The 17578-nt window shown below is 50.8% G+C and overlaps 1 long non-coding RNA gene across 1 annotated transcript; it reads left to right on the top strand.

Annotated features, from left to right (window-relative positions):
* Window positions 1–449: 449 nt before the first annotated feature.
* LOC131418969 (uncharacterized) lies at window positions 450–8075 on the top strand. Its single transcript, XR_009223112.1, has 3 exons — window positions 450–480; window positions 728–849; window positions 7795–8075. It is a non-coding gene; the product is annotated as an uncharacterized LOC131418969 (long non-coding RNA).
* Window positions 8076–17578: the final 9503 nt, after the last annotated feature.

The following is a 17578-nucleotide window of genomic DNA, read 5'->3' as shown; positions in this document are numbered from 1 at the left end:
TGAGTGTCTCCGCAGGGTAAGCCCTTCAGCTGGGGTACAATAGATGATTGGAGGCCAAATGACAGACCCTGTGACTCCTGATTCCCAGTGCACGGGCAGGCCTCTCAGCCCATTGGACATAAATGGTGGTGGTGTTGTGAAGCATCTTGATGGCAGTGTGGAAAGTATAGGGGACATGTGGTGGGAGACGTCATGATAGTGTCGGGAGGAGCTGTATGTGAGATTACGGTGTTGAAGGGAAAGGACTGGAAGCAGGTGCAGTGGGTGTGTGACCAACAATGGTCAGTGAAGGGACAGCCGGGGGGTAACTGGGGAAAGCAGGGACCAGCAGAAGTCATGTGTTTAAAACAAGACACCAGGCCCAAATGGAGCCGCTTAGGCTATGCCTCACATAAACAAGTCGAGACTTAATTAGACTTTTGGCCCTCCCAGGAATAGAATCTTAAAGCAGTCAATCAGGAATCACCTGATGCGCAGCAGGTAGCTCATCTTCCTGATAGAGCCCTGCCATCCTCTAAGGAAGGTAACCTTGCAGTAACCAACCCGCTTTTTTATCTAGTGTAACTTCCTTGTTCTTGCTCCCTTCTGCCTATAAAATCCTTCATTTTGTAGAACTCCTTGGAGTGCCTTTCTCTCTGCTAGACTGGATGCTGCCTGATTCATGAACTGTTGAATAAAGCCAATAAGATGTTTAAAATTTGCTCAATTTTATTTTGTTTTGTACCAGTTTGGTGGCAGCAGTGGGATCCAAAGGAGACACCTGATGGCTTCGAGGATGAGAAACACAGTCATTGGTACCCTCAAAACCTTTGAGTTCTCCATCTTTTTCACTGTTTCTGAGGGCTGTGGGTAAGTTCCTCTTGGATATGAGATCCACTCTGTTTGCCGTGAGCTCCTGATCTAACTGGCTTTCCAGTCCAGGGTGAGTGGGTCAGTCTAGACTGACAGGATGCTCTAAGAGAGCATCAGTCTTAGCATTTGGTTAGTCAGCAGTGCCAGGCAAAGGCTTAGCGGTTCAGCTTGAGCTGCCAGATGGTTCTGCCAGGAACCCGAGTCCCTGGCCCTTAATTAGTCCACAGTCCCCATTTGTTGGGGTCTGCTGGTTGAGTCTGCAGTCTCCATGTGTTAGGGTCTGCTGCTTCAGTCTGTGGTTCTTGCTAATGGAGAGGAGTGGAAGAAATGTGTGCTCCATGCACACCCAGTCTTTGAAAACTTCCCACGTGCATTTTACATGCATTTTGCCCTCTGTTGACTGTAGATGCGTTCTAAGGAAATGGTGAAGGCACAGTGAGGAGGAACTGTGGGTTTCTGCAAGACTACCTCGAGGAGTGCCGCCCCCTCAACCTGAACAGCCACCTGGCACTAGTAGAAATGAAAGACAGCCCATCACCGTGGATAGGAAGACTCCTTATTGTGCCGGTGTCAACATTATCCAAAGAGATCAACAAATGCAGTGTAGTCCTTATCAAAATTCCAAGGGCGTTTTGTGCTGAAATAGAAAAAAACCTAACCTAAGATTCTTATGGAGTCTCAAATAAGCCCAGATACCAAAAATAATCTTGAAAGGAGATACTAAGTTGGAGGACTGATTCTTCCTGATTGAAAACTTACTATAAATCTACAGTATCAAAACAGCATTGTCATGGCATAAAGACAGACATATTGACCAATGGAAACAGAATTGAGAGCCCAGAAATTAACCCTCACCCATGTGATCAAATGATGTTTGACAAGGGTGCCAAGATTATTCAATGGGGAAAAGTCTTTTCAACAAGTTGTGCTGGAAAAAGTGGATATCTACATGCAAAAGAATCAACTTGGACATTTACCTAACACTGTACGCAAAACTTGATTCCCAGTGAATCAAATACCTAAGTGTAAGAGCTAATGCTATAATACCCTTAGAAGAAAACATAAGGCAAAACTTGACAAGATAGGATTTGGTAATGATTTCATGGTTCTGACACCCAAGAGCAGCCAATAAAATAGGAAAATACATATGCTGGACTTCATGGATATTAAAAAGTTTTGTGCCTCAAAAGTCATTATCAACAGAGTAAAAGCACAGCCCACAGGATGGGCGACCATATTTGCAAACCATGTATCTGACAAAGGCTTAATATCCAGAATAGATAGAGAACTCCTAAATTCGACAACAAAAAACAAACAACTCAAATCAAAATTGAACAAAGTATATGAGTAGACATTTGCTCAAAGAAGATCTGCAAATAACCAATAAGCATATGAAAAGATGCTCATCATCAGTAATCATTAGGGAAATGCAAATCAGAAACACAGTGAGAGACCACCTCACATTCATTAGGATGGCATCTATCAAAAAAAAAAAAAAAAAAGAAGAAGAAAAAGAATAGAATCACTGTTGGCCAAGATGTGGAGAAGTTGGAACCCTTGTGTACTGTGGTGGGAATATATAGTTGCTGTAGAAACCAGTATAACAATTCCTAAAAAAAAATAAAAATATAATTATATAGGACCCAGCAATTCCTCTTCTGGGTGTATACCCCACCAAGGAGTTGAAAGCATGTTCTCAAAGACACATTGCAACACCCATGTTCATGGCATCATTATTCATAATAGCTAAAACATGGAAGCCACCCAAGTATTGTAATCGAGGAAGGGCTCACAGCCCAATGCACCCCTTAGCCAAACGGGATACCCACTCTTGTAGAAGGGAAAAAAGCTTTATTATGAGGTTGGCCAGCAAGGAGACAAAGGTTAAATCTTTCTCCCCAATGGGCTGTTGAAAAGGGCTTTTCAAGGGCAAAGGAGTGGGTGCAGTAAGTTTGGGAGCAGTCCTAGGTATTTTGTGCAAGCACAGATTTTCATGTTCTGTCACACATCCCACGTTCAAAAGGCAGTGTCCTTAACATGATTGGCTGGGGAGTTCTTGGTCCCCCAGTTCATCCTCCAGTCACTTATGCAGTTGCAGTTTGAGTCTTGCAAGCCATCTTGTTGTCTCATTGGCTCAAAGTAGTTGAAACTTGCTTAAGGAAGAGAAATGGAGTTTCTGAAAAGCAACTCACGGCCCAAGATTAGATCCTTAGTAAATATCATATGGGATATGGCTTAAGAAAGTAGTCTGCAAGGTACTGTTGAGAAAAATCTGGCTGGAGCCCCATTTTATTTTGGGCTTGGTTGTGGGCCTTGCTATGGTATCTGTCCAGGGATGTATGGATGAGCAAAATGTGCTATATACATACAATGGCATATTATTCATCCTTGAAAAATGAAGGAAAGTCTAAGATACGGCACACCATGGATGAACCTTCAAGATATTACTCTAAATGAAATAAGCTAGTCACAAAAATACAACCCTGTGTGATTTCCCTTCTATGAGGTTCCTGAAATCACCAGATTCAGAGAGACAGAAAGTAGAATGGTGTTTGCCAGTGGCTGGGAGGAGGGGGAATGGGGAGTAATTCATGAATGGGTATAGAGTTTCAGTTTTGCAAGATGAGAAGTGTTGTGAAGATGGATCGTGGTGATGATTGCACAGCAATATTAATGTCTTCAATACACTTAAAACATACTTAATGTATCTATGGGGCCTGATGACTTGTCCTGGCTGAGCACATGCTTGTGCTGTTGCACATCTTACCCCTCACTGTACATTTGGGAAACTGGCCTAGAAAGAAGCAGATACCGTCCCAGACCACAGGAGGTCGTCAGAGTCCTGAAGACTAGAGAGAGCTCCAGCTTACTTGGCCGAGGCTCCACCCCTTCCCTCAGGTTTCCTTTGGTAATGAGAGGCGTTAAGATCCTAGAGGATTGCTGCCCACCCCTTTCCATATGGGGTCATTTTCCTCTCCTCATCATCACATGTGCACAGGCACACTCACTCACACTTGAATTCTCATATGGAGAACTCGGAGGTGCAGTCAAAAAAGAGCCAACACTGGGCAAGTGACAAGAGGCATGAGGGAGAGAGGTTGGAGGCAGCTCTCCCACGGGGCAGTAGCATCCATTCTCCTCGATTCGTGCGCAGGGGCCCAGAGATGGGAAGAGGAATCCCTAAGGTTCCTAGGTGTCTACCTATTCCAGATCCATCCCTGGCCCAGCCTGGGGATCACAGGACTGGGGTCCTGCAGTCCACCTCTGTGGGCACTCAGAACTGTCATGAGCCCATCCTCCCCTTGTGTAGGCATTGGGAACAGGAGAGAATACTTCAGTGAGGGTCCTCCTGTATAAAGTGGAGTGCATCCAGCGAGTGACTCCAAGTGTTCCATGCACTCACAACATGTCTGTTGGACTAGGTTCTCTGTTGATGACCTACTGTGCTCTGAAACCCTGAGAAAATGATTTCCAGCCCCTGGAGATCCTTTAGAACTGAAGAGGCTAGGGGGCTTGGGTGGATGAGAACTGAGGATAAGGAAGAAGATGCCAGAGCACTGGACACCAAGTCTAGAGTCCAGGGAGAAGACTAATCCTTGTTGGACCCTTGCGGTCCTCCTCTGGAGGTAAGGGGAACCATTGTCATGGCAGCAGTTAGGATGCGTTAGGAGTGAAGAGGACACCTGGTGGGGAACAGCAAGAGGGGGGCACGGTAGGCTCCCAAGACTCCTCCCACTCCCTCGAAGCTGACAGGTCCTGCTGCTTTACCCCTGGGATCCTGGAGAGCCTCTGCCTTGAGGACACCTGAAGAAAGGTTGCTTTCTGTTTGGAGTTCCTGCCTGGGCAACAGTGCTAGTGCTGGCCACGAGGGGGCGGGCAGCCTCTTGTGTCAGTGGTGGCCAGTGAGTTTTTGTTTTTATTTTTTTTCAGTTGTATTGAGATATACTTGATATACAACACTAAGTTAACATTGCTGTGTGGTATATTTGAAACTTGCTAAGAGATAGATCCTAAAACTTCTCATCATCAGGAAACAATCTTTTATTTCTGTTTGGTGATTGATGTTAACTAAACTTATTTTGGTAACCATTACATAATATATATATATCAAGTCATTCTGCTGTAAACCTGGAATTTACTCGGTGTCCACTGAACTTTTCTTGAGCTCCTGGAGCAGCGAAGAGTCAACCAGAGGTCTTTCTGGCTGTCCCCCTGCCTCAGAAACAACTTGTACCTCCTATTAATAGTGTTCATCTCCAAAATGAAAGTTGGTCAAAAGCAGGGGGCGAGGTGCAAGATCTACCCATGTACTCATTCAGCAGCTGTGCCCTGAGCGCTCATCCTGTGCCAGGTGCCCTGGTGGGCTGAAGTGAAGGATGAAAATGACCAAGTGGTCCCTGCCTGCTGGGAGCTCACAGTCTAGATGGGAAATGGACAAAAGCAAAGACATGAGAAAGAAAAGAGCAAATGCTGTAGAGAAACACATCAGGGGGCTGTGAGGGAGGGCTGGGCATCACTGGGTAGGAGGGTCTGAAAGACCTCACTAGGGTGACTATTTCTGGTACCAGAATGAAAAGAAGGAGCCTGCCCTGCACAAGTCTGGGAGCAGTGTGTCAGGGAAATGGCACCTGAGCTCACAGGCAGAAGTGAGTTTGGCCAGAGGAGGTTAGAAAGGTGGCCAGTGCAGCTGGAGGGAGGCTGGGAGGAGAGAACAGGAGCTGGGGTGGAAGGTAGGGCCAGGGCCTGGTAGGCTGTGTTCGTTACTTTTCCCTCTCTGACTTCATTGCCCCTAACCTTGCATTTCAAAACATCAAATGTTGACAATCTCACAATTTTTGTGGATCAGCAATCAGGCATGTTTTAGCTGGGTGCCTCTGTCTCAGTGAGTTGAACAGATTGGGGCTGTGGCCTCAACTGAGGCTCGACTGGGGGAGGACTGGCCCACAAGGTCACTCTCAGCCTTCAGGATTCATTTTGGATTGAGAGCCTGAGTTCCTTTCTGTCTGTTGGCCCAGGCACTCCCTTGCTTCTCTCCTCAATGTGCCTCACACATTGGGCAGCCCCAATACACCGGTATTTGATTCCTCACTTCCAGGGATTTGACAGAATGAGAGAGAGAGAGATGGCACATGAGAGAGGGAGCAAGAGGAAGTGAGAGACATTTTTAGTTAAAATTTAGACAAGACATCCCATCACTTTGGCTCTTATTATGTTCAGAAGCCAGTTACTAACCACTTTGTGGTTCCACGGGGATGTGTATAATATGGGTGGGGCTTACTGAGTACCACTGTGGAGGCTGCCCACCTCATAGACCAAGATGAGACACTTGGGTCTCATTCTCCATAAAACAGGAAACAATCGAATGGTTTTATGTCACACGATGGCAATATCTGAATTTCCATTAGTTGCAACCCCCTCATGGTGCTGACCTGAAAATGAGGCCAAGTTGGAAATGACTGTCCCAATATCACATTCTTGGAGCCCAGGCCTGTTTTGAGTGGTGTTCTGTACTACATCCCACCCCTCCTTGTTATTCTTCCATCTCTAAGTTTGTGCCTTAGGTACATGTGACACCAGCCCACAGGGGTAATAGATATTATCTCATATACACCGGGTGATGTCCCTAGGAAGTAGATTCTAGGCTGATCCCCATGGTGCAGGTTTAGAGACTGGGGAGGACCTGAGAGGCACAGGGACTATCCCAGGATGAAGAACTAGTAAGGAAAAGGAGGTCTGCATTCATCTCTGTCTCCTTAAAGCTAGGTCCCTAGTTAGGTTTCCAGGGAGCTGTGGGTAGGGCTGTGTAGGCTCATTGTGTACAGTTCAGGAGATGACGTGGGGTCATAGACCTCAACAGATCTTAGAACTCAGGTAACCACGCACCCACAGCCCCCCATCCAGCTCACTTGATTGGAGACAGTCAGCAGGCAAAGATGTTTTGTTGTTGTTTCCCAACTTTTGGAGGATCTGGGCTCAAAAAATCCCAGAAAGAGAATCTTTTTGGTAGTTGGCAATGTTGGCTCAGCCCTCATTCTTGACGCCTCTGGGTGTCTGGCAGGAGGCAGTGAAAGGTAACACGCGACAGCCCAGGAAAGGCTAGTGCAGGCCAGGACACAGCTGTGATCCCACCTGATCAGCCCCACACCCCTTGCCCCTCTTTGTGTGTGTGTGTGTGTCTGCATGTGTCTGTGAGGAGGGGAGAAGTCAGGACATAAGGGTCGGGTCATTCCTGAGCAGGAGCTGGTTGTTAGGTGTCGGAAACCTGGTGAGTCTGTCATGTTCATACCCCAGGCCATGCCTGGCAGCATGAGAAGGTGAGCTCCTCTAATCATGATACCGAGCATTAGAGGATTCATCTCCTTCCCTCCCTGACCACAGTTCTTTGCAGGGATGCCCCTCTGTGCGTGAACTGAGCAGCAGACTTTCTCTTGGGGGTCGGCCCCAGTGGCAGTGTGCATGCAGCCCCTGATTCCTTCTGGCCCAGCTCCCAGGCAGTCTTTGCAGAACTCCACTAAAGAGGTTGTCGAGTAGTTGCCCAGTGGTTTCAACTCCACCTACTCACTAGACAAGGGGCAGGTACATGAGGCCACCCACACTTTCCAGTGTTGCTCTGAGATGAGAGCAGGAGCAGAGGGTCTCCACACTCAGAAGCTTGAGATGACGGGGTTGGACTAGAACTAGGGCGGAACCAGACTGGGGCTGTCCCTTTTTCAAGCTAAAGCGGATGTACATGAATGTCACCTTGCCTGGTTAGGAGAGGAGCTGCCGTGACCCTCTTACCCTTGTCCAGTGTGAGCTTCTGGAGGCCACTGAGGCAGAGCCAGAGGGTAAGGGGGACTGCAGGCTGGGTATTCCTGGAAGGGAGGGGGATCTTTCCTGTGTTTAGAAGGACACATGGAAAGTCAGCTATGTGGGTGAACCTTTCTCTTTATCCCGCTCCAGCGTCAGCTGCAGAGCTCCAGCCAGCGGCAGAAGCAGAGCAGTGGGCAGTGGTGGAGGTAGAGCTGGCTCCAGCTCCGTTGACACCTCCTCCTCTAGCGCTGGAGTCAGCGTCCCCTCCATCAGCAGTGTTGGAGCTGGAGCAAGGGCCAACATGGGCTCCAGCAGGAGTGGGAGCTGCTGAGCTGGAGTCACCTGGACCATCATTTCTAGTGAGAAGTCCATCTCCACCTGTGGCTCTTAAGGAGGGTGAGAAGCTTAATCTCACGGCCTTCCCTCTTAAGCTGGTGATGGAGCTGTTGACCGTGATGGATCCAGTGAGCAGCTGGGCTTTCAGGGCGGGATGGGGCAGGCCTTCCCTCTGCCATCGTTGCCCCAGACCTGATCCAGACTGCTATGATCTGGGCCCAAATCCAGGCTCCACACTTTACCAACCATAAGACCTGGGCAACTTTCTGAACACCCAAGCCTTTGCTGTCCACCTGCAGACCGTGGAGGTGGACATTAAGAGGACCTGCTGCACAGAGTGACTGTGCCAACTCCATGAGGTAGAAGAGATGGAAAGCTGGGTGGGCCCTGGCTCATCTGTGCAGGGAGAGGCTCACTGTGTACAGCCCGGTCCCTGGTGGCCCAACCGGCTGCTCAGGAGGCTCAACAGCCTCAGGACTTATTAGACATCTGATGTGTATTTCACTACAAGGGAGACAGACAAGGCCTGTGGTTGTAGCTGCCACAGGGGGATGTGCATCAGAATGTGGAGTGGGACCAGAGAGGGGATCAGGGTATTGGAAGATGCCCCCTTGGGATGAGCCGAGTTGAGCCACCGTCTGGAGCTTGGAGTTAGCCAGGATGGGCTGGGTCAAAAGCCCCTCTCCCTTCCCTGCCAGTATTGGGTCCTGGGTCATCCTGTGCTGGGTGTCCTCGGGGGACAGAGAAGAAAAGCCAGGGACTGTCACAAGGCTCAGGCCACATCCTGAGCTTTCTGAGCTCCAGCTCTAAACTGTGACTCCTGTGTGGGACTTTGGGGGCTGTGGACACAGACCTGGGGTGTGGCAGGGCTGGGTGACACTCCCCCTGTTCTCCAGGACCTCTTCCGGAAGGTGGTGCCCTCTCCGTGCCTGGGCTCCACCTGGGGCAAGAGGAGCAAGCCCGAAATGAACACCAGACACCTACCGTCCAGGCCACCATCGACCACGTCAGAAGGGTGGCCAGCTTCGTCATCACCCCCTGCCTCAGGGACCCGAGCATGACAGCCCAGGACAGGGCGAGGGTGGTGGAGCGCTGGATCCAGGTGGCCCAGGTGTGCTGTGGGAGGCCCAGTGGAGTCCCTCTCTGAAGCCTTGGGAACTGCCTCTCCACCTTTATCAGCTCCCAGGATTGCAGTGTGTGGTCTAAGCCCTTGCACAGTCCCTAGGCCCTTCCTGCTAGGGGCCCGCTGACTTTGACTCCAGGTCCCAGTGAGAGGATGCTCACTTCCTACCTGGCTCCTTCCCTGGGTTGAGCTAAAATCCTGTTCCCTGTGAGTGTTACTCTTTGGGTCCTAAATGTGCCCTTCTGGGACTCCCTGAGCATCTGTCTCATCCAGGAGGGGAGATTTAAATAGAAGGGGACTGAAGCTAGAGCAAGTGGGGCTACAGTGCCCCACCTCACAGCTCATTCTCTTCCCTTCCCCAGGAGTGCGAGAACCTGAAGAACTTCTCCTCGCCCTGCACTGTCATCTCTGCTCTGCAGAAAACCTCCACAAGCCACCTGAAGAACACACGGGGGAAGTTTCCCGGTGGGTAGGCCTCTCTCCATAGGAGGACCAGGGTGGATGGGGGATCTCCTGTATGTCTGCCATTGGCCCCTCAGTCAGCTGGGAACTCCTGGGAGGTAGCAAATGCTGGGGACCGGGCCTGGGCCTCGGCAGGGGGTCTCTAAACCTCCCGGGGTCCTTAGTGCACCAGTTCTGCTTCAGGACTCGGTTTCCCTAAGTGTCAGGTACTAAGTTGAGCCAAATTGGGGATTTTCAGGTGTTTATAGCAACAAAACTCTATGCCCATTTGAAACTCAAAGCAGTCAAAACAGAGCTGCTCAGTAGATCTGGGGAGTGGAGACCCCAGTGACCAACAGGAGAGCCCCCTCCCAGTACCATGAGACCTTAGCGCTCAGAGGAGCCCAGTGAGAACACTTCTCCAGGCCATTTGAATCTCGGGTTTGCAAAGAAAAGGGATTTGCATTTAGACCCCTCACATTATTCCTAAATTTATCCCTCGTTCTTTCCCCTCCCCTGAGAGAGAGCCCTGAAAATCTTCAGGAACTCAATAGTCAAGACAAGTCCTTGAGCAGAGAACTGATGATCAAGGTAGAGTGGAGGCTGGGGGTCTGGAAAGAGAGGAGGGGTGCGGAGGAGGGGCAATAGGCAGGCTGTGGTTTTGATAGTTTCTCACTTGAACTTTCTCTGAAACATTCCCGTTTATTTCATCCAGGTTAACAAGCAGAGGGATCTGTTCTGCTCATGGGCAGGTGGGGTGCCGTTTGTGGGCAGGAGGCCCTGGTCATGAGACACAATGGTGTTGGCTGGGCTGTTCCAGGAGGAGTTGCCGAGCTGGCGCCATCAACAGGTCTCTGGCTTCCATGTATGTCCATCCTGCAGGATGTAGCTTCTTCCATGCTGTTGGGTGATTGGTGTGGGTTTAGCCCTCAGCCTAAAACTATCCTCAGGAAGCCAGGACCCCGCTGCTCCTTCTATCTTCACCACATCTCCAAGGGGCTGCAGCCTGCCTGCCCCAGGGATGCGCATGGCAGAGGATTCCCATGGCCCAGGTGGACAAACAGGCTGCTCATCCTTAGGTGAGAGATGTGTGTGCATTCTGGGACTCCCCCCTGGACCCCTAGAGCAGTCACTTGAGTGAACCACAGGAGTCTAACCTGAGTGCCTGGTTGGCAATGACATATGCCCCCGGTGGCTTATGAGAAGCGTCTAGGCAACTGATGGATTCTTAGTGGATCCTGCTGAAAGGAAGTTAGGAGTCTCATGTAAACAGGGAATCAAAATGTCCTGTCATCCCCTTCCCTGTTGATCAGAGGTGGCACCTTGGGGGTCCAGTTCCTGAGTGGATAAAGAAAGAGTTCAGGGGCCTGCCCAGTGGCGCAAGTGGTTAATTGCGCGCACTCCGCTGCAGCGGCTGAGGGTTCACCGGTTCGGGTCCCATGCGCGCACCGACGCACCGTTTGTCGACCTATGATGTGGCAGCGTCCCATATAAAGTGGAGGAAGATGGGCATGGATGTTAGCCCAGGGCCAGTCTTCCTCAGCAAAAAAAGAGGAGGATTGGCAGATGTTAGCACAAGGCTGATCTCCTCACAAAAAAAAAAAAAAAGGATTCAGTGCAGGGGAATGTCCTGAGGCGTTCCTTGGGGAGGAGAAGGCTTTGGCTTGGCCTCTGGCCCAGCCTGGGTGCCAGACACTCCACGGGACTGGGGCAGGCAGGAGCCACTCTACCAGACTCCCAAGACACCACATCCTCTCCATCCATGACTCGGCCCAGGACCAAGCTTTGAGAGGTCACGGGACAGGACTGTTTTCAGTGGTGGGGCTGGGGGTTAGGCGAGGATGTTGGAACAGGGCCTCTGGCTGAGAGGGGCAAGCGGCCTCTCCTCTGTGGGCCCCTGAGCAACTCTCTGCCCATGTTTGGGCCTTTGTCTCCTATTGAGGGAAATGGAGGGATGGTGATTGTGTGGTGCAGGCCTCACAGGGTGGTGTTGAGATAAGAGGGAGGAAAGAAATGTGGGAGCTTTCTGCCTGCTCCACCTGGAGGGGTGAGGGCCAGAACAAGGATGACAGTCTTGTGACACTGAGTCCTCATGAGAACCTGTGTGGTAGCTGGAGTTCTCACACTTTCCAGATGAGGAAACAGGCTCAAGGAGGCCAGGCCACGAGCCCAAGCTCACACCCAGAATGAAAGTTGGAGCTGGGCTTGTTCTGGAATCACAAGACCTTGGAGGATGGAATGACATTGGTACCAGTTGACTCAAGTCAGATGTCTAGTGTCGGAGGCCAGTGGTGCTGGAGAGAAATGGGGTGAGGGGAGTATCGCCTCGCTGACACTGTCCTCGACCCTGACAGGAGGGGCCCTTCACGTTTGCCCCCCCAGAGAGCAACCCCCAGAGAGTGCAGGAGAAGCAGCAGCAGCAGCAGGTGAGTGTGCCTGTGGGGGAGGGGCTCTGCGCTCCCAGCTGGAGGCCTCAAATCAAGAGAGGAGGGTCCTTTCTCTTGGTGCCACAGTGCCCAAATCCCCTAGTAGAAGTGACCAAGAGGAGGGCCTGGAAGAGCTTGTGCAGGATGGGTTGTTTTGGGGAGGGCCAGGGAAGGCACACCCTGTGATTTGCCAGAAGCCGGCCCTGGGAGGTGAGGAGGAGGACTGTGGTGTTCTTGGGGTGTGAAGGGAGTAGGAATTGACGGGAGGCTGCTGAGGGTCCTAGGCTGCTCCTCATGGGAACCCTGTGGTGGGCCAGGAGGCTGAGGGTGGGGACTTTTCAGGAGAGGGTCTACATGGGGTCTACTTGAGAGCAAGGGCTCATCCCACCTGCACCCCGATGTCACAGGGTGTCTTCCCCTATCTTGGCAATCTGCTCAGTGACCTGCTGATGCTGCACCTGACGATGGGTGACTATCTCGAGGTGGGTGAACCTGAGGACTAGGCAGGAAGGACCAGGATTCTGAGCCTTGGGATGTGGGAGCCCCCAAACTGAGCTCTGAGTTCTCAGCACTTGGCACATCTACTCTCATGAGAGCCTCGCAGCTGCTCCTGGGAGCTGGGGCATCAGGCCCATCTTAGGGATGAGTGTAAAGAGGCTCTGCCAGAGACACCCGTTCCAGTTCCCCAGGCTGGGGAAGCTCAGAGCTGCCTGATGGCACAGCTGCGTGAGGTTTTATCTGAGCTGGACTCAGCCTCTAACTCCTATGCTGCCCATGGAGGGACAGAGAAGTCGGGCGCCCCCAACTCAGGCAGCACATAAGTTGCTGAGCAGTCCCCTCTGCCTGAGGCCTCAGCCTCCAAGTCTGTCATCAGAGAGAGTTGTGCTGCCAGGTACCTCAGTCTCACTCCCATGTCCTCCTAATCTGGAGCCCAGAGCCCGGCCTAGGTACAAGTCCTGTTTTCTCTGCATGCCTGGCCCCCTCTGGGGACCTGGCAATAGTGCAACACGAGAAGGGGTGGGCATAGGGGGTAGTCAGGCTAGGGGGCTTTGTCTGATGGACTCTGGCTGTCTACCTTCCAGGGGAATGAGATCAACCTTGAGAAGAGGACTGAGGAGCAGCTGTGGCACTCCCTGCAGGGGAGGAGAAGGAGGTGGAAATCAGAGACCTTCTGGGCAGAACAGTGCCTGGCTTCACCTCCTGTATCTTACATTGTGTGGAAGAGTTTGATAACAGAGCAGTGGGAGACCCATCCAATTGGCGGGTGGGTTGAGGGGAGGATGGCATCAAGGATATCTTCCTGGAGGAGGGGCTGATTATTCCCATTCTGAGAACTGGTAGATCCTGGATGGAACTGGAGGGAAGGATGGTTTCCAGGACTGGTCCCCTGCCCCACTCCTCACCTCCAACAAGGCCCCTGCAGCATCCCCCACCCAGGCCCTGTGTGCATCCTCTCCTTCCCTCTGGTCCCAGGAATACCGAGTCATGAGGAAGATCCTGCTGCTCCAGGAGGCTGCCAAGAATTACAACCTAGAACCCGAGGGAGCGATTTGCGGCCTGGTTCCAAGACATGGAGTTGCTCAACGAGAATGAGAGGTGAGGCTGGGCAGGAGTTGGGTGAGGGCAGGGGTGGACTCTCCCTGTTGGCCAGTCCAGAGAGCCTGTCTCCATGGTCCCCCACTCATCCCCCGGCCTTATTACATGGCGACATCTGGGACACCCAGACTCCAGCTGCTGGGCAGGCAGTGGGGCGACACCTGAGGTGTGGTTCCTGGTAGGCTCACAGATGCCTCTCTGTCCTGTAGCTACAACCTGTCCTGCCAGCCAGAACCCTAGACCTAGTTGGCCTGCAAAATACGCAAGGCCAAGAAGAACCGGCCATCATCAAGGTCTGGGGTGAGTGAGTGTCTGGGCCGGGGTGACTGACTCCTGGGGGTTCAGTAAGGCTTCGGGCTAAGCGTGGCCTTGGGGAGTTGGATAGCTGGCACTGGGATCCCAGCTCCACTATTGACCAGTCCTGCGACTGGGGTGACTCTCTTCAGCTTCCTGAGACTCCGTTTCCCCCTCTGTGAAATAGGTGATACTAAATGATCGCTCACGTGGCAGGGACGAATGGGGTACTGGTGGCTGACAGCACTGAGCACAGGGTCTGAAGCACCCAGTGCAGTGGGGACAGGGTGGGGGGCCATGATTCAGAGGGAGGCCGCAGAAGATAACCCGACTCTTCTACTCAGCCCCCAGGCCCCAACCCCGAACCCCGTACCAGTGGCTGATCACAGCCCCATCCTCAGCAGCAGGGACACAGTTGGGATGCTTGCGATGCACCAGGCCAGCTCCTCCCACTTGATGGGAAGGGGAGCATTGTAAGCTGATTCCTGGGGTCCCCTGAAGCCCAAGAGAGAAGGGACGACCCCATCCCAGCTCCCTGACATCTCTACCTCAGCACCTACTCACCCATTTGGGAGGGCCAGTGGTTATTTGTTGTAAATAATAAATGACATATTTGAATATTATATTAAAGTCCTGTTCCCTTTATAGCTTGGGAGTTGTGGTGTGGTTCTGTCGCTTTCTGTAGGCATGTGAGTGAGACACAGAATCTCACATTTCTCCTTGAATCAAGAACTCTTCTGGGTCATCAGCTTATTTTATGTGGGAGAAGGGAGAAGGGCCAGCCCCTTTTTTGGCTAGTGACATCACTCCCAATTCCCCCTAACTCCCAGGACAAGTTCATTTCAGTATCATTCAGCTGCTCCAGGGGCAGACACGGCCCCCCGCCCGTTCTCTTGGGATTTAAAGTTTGATGGTACTTTCAAAGGCAAAGCAACAACCACTGAAATGTGGGTGTCTTGAAAACAGCACTACCCAGGACCAGGTCGTGCCATAGGCAGGGGGTGCCTTTCTACATTCTGGAGGAAGAGGGAATGTTTTCTGCTTCTCTTGTTGAGGTTTCTTTTGACCAAATTTTAGGAACTTGTAGTTTTCTAGTTCAATCTCTGGAATTGCATCAGCTCTAAGCTGGGAAAACAATGTAAAAAGATCAAAACATGCACTTGGAGAGGACAAGGCCCGAAAAGGTGATTTGCAAATGGACTAAAGGCAGACAGGACTTTCCCTCCTGAGACCCCTCTAGTGCCTCCGTGTTCACCACTGACCTAGAATTGAATCCTGCTGGGATCCTTGTCCAGGACTCTGAATTCTGTTTCCTGCTTGTTTTGTATCCAATGGGAAAGATTTGTGATGCAGCTTTAAGGCTACCACTGGGCCTCATTCCATAAACACGACCGCTTTCTGTGAACCAGGATTTCCAGCACACCTGTCTTCCGTATGCAATTCACTTTAGGGCAGAAATTCCCTAGAAGGCTCCCAGCCTCCTCCCTGGCTTGGCCTGATGGATCCCGGGTGAGCTCTACTATGCCAGGATAAGGGACCATAATCCTGACCAGTGAGTGACCCCACACTGTCCCTTGCTGTCCAAGGTGAGATTTGAGGCCGTGTCATTCTGAGGTCCACGGTCTTGGACAGTCCTCCAGTTTACACACTCAGTGTTGATGTTGCCAACTTGTCCAAATGGGGCAATTGGGCCCGAGCCATTAAAGTGTGTCACTCCTGGGTGGTTGTGTTTTTTTCCCCAGTCTTGTGCTGTGGTTACATTACAACCACCCGATGGGATGTGAACCTGTTTGGAGCTTTGAAAAATGAGGCATGACAAGGGTGTGGGGTGGTCCAGCAGGAAATGCCACAGAACTGATGATCCATGGTCATGTATGAACACAGCCTTACCAATTAAAATACTGAAATGCTTCCCATCTGGTGGTGAATAGATACTGCTCTGAGCTCACACTGAGAACCCACCCCACGACAAGGGCTTTCAAAGGGTTACCAAGTGGCATTTTGAACCTCATCCCTTGGAAACACCATGTAAGACAAGGGCCAGATGAATCACTTGGCACTTGTGAGTTATCGCCTCCTGTCTGATGGCTGCAAGTGTCACCCAGACACACAGGCTGGACTCTGCCAGGGAAGCCTTCTTAGGACAGCTAGAAACTGAGGATGACTCCTGGTTCCCGGCATCCCAGGCCCTTCCTGACATGGCACAGCCACCCAGGAAAGTGGTTTGGTAATGGAAAGACTGGGAAGGCAATACTTCGCCTCCAAAGAGAAAGAGAAGTGCCAATAGCGAAAGCTTGATCCCTCAACTAGTCAATTAAATCTCAACAAGCAGTGAGTTCTTGTCAGATTACTGATGTCGAAATGGTCTCTTTTGATAACAGCATGATCCCCCAACTGCCATGTCCATCTTCATGAATCAAATTTCCAACACATATGGATCTAAAAAACTGAGGGACATCTGGTATTTCCTTAGATGCAACTCTGAAGTAGCATGCAAGAAGGAACACAAAAATGGAGACCAAAAGTAAATATCTAATTTGAGAACATAGACATCGAAGTGCTTTTGAAATAATATTTTGGAATCTATTGGAATATTACACAAAAAGAATAATCCACTTTAAGTAGGTTTTACTGTGACTGTATGGGGCAAAACTGAATCATCCCGTGACGTTGATAACTCGCTGCTGACTTGAAAGTACAAATAAATAACATACATAGTAAAGGAAAATGAGAGAACAGCATGAAAAAGGAAGATCTTTCTCTCCTCACTTGAAACTCAACCTCTCACCTCAGAAAGAAATCACTGTGTATATTTTCTGTCACGCAGCAGAGTTTAATAAAAGAAACATATTGGTATATTTCAAAGTTTCAGGAGCTCAAAGCAAGGAAACATTAGGGACGCTGCCAAGAGACCTCACTGAGGTGCCTGCTCCATTTTGTCTGCTGTCAAGACGGCCTTCTTGGCCCCTCACTTTCTCTCCCTCGCTAGCAAGTCTGTCCGCCATCAGTGCTATCACCAGTCTCTCTCCTGTTCTCTTCACTGCCCTTTCCTCCTTCGTGATACCTTCCTCAGTCGCCAGAAATTGTTGGCAGTGGAACTGTGGAATGCCCAGATCAGCTCCTGGAATCATCTCTGCCAAATCTGAAGACCGGCAGGAGTGGACATGGGACCTAGAGTGTAGACCACCTGCGAGCACACCTGGCAGGGATTCACCTGTATGACTAGGTGCAAGTGTTTCCAACGCTTTGGAAGATTGAAAGGATTTACTAGTTGTCCTGCACTTCTGCAGGCCTTGAGTCCTTGTGGTCTCTTGGGCCAGCAGACCTGGTGGGGCTCATCCAAGGTGTCCTCCCAGAGACCCTTCATTGCCAGGATGGGATGGAATTCTAGTAACTGGCCTCTTGAATATGTCACTAGACATCCTCAAAGGGATGGAGATGTTTAAACCAGGCTTTGGTTTGGACTGGTTCCCACAGTTATGCTGCTTCCTCTGTGAAGACTTGGCTATCATCTTTCTTTTCCTCTTACCCTACAAAAATAAATCATGAAATTGGGTCAAATGATAAAGGAAGCCTGCCTTTTTAGGACAATTATCCTGGCTGTTTTGTACTTCCACCCTCCCTCGATCCCCTGGGGATAGATCTGACCTGTGTCCTGGGATGTCATCAGGCAGATTTGCATCAAGAACAGAAAGCTCAAGGTCAAAACTCAAGGCTA

The sequence above is a fragment of the Diceros bicornis genome, chromosome 20 (assembly GCF_020826845.1).
Source record: "Diceros bicornis minor isolate mBicDic1 chromosome 20, mDicBic1.mat.cur, whole genome shotgun sequence".
Lineage (NCBI taxonomy): Eukaryota > Metazoa > Chordata > Mammalia > Perissodactyla > Rhinocerotidae > Diceros > Diceros bicornis.
Note: the sequence above shows the minus strand (reverse complement) of the source record. Positions and strands in the feature narration are given on the sequence as shown.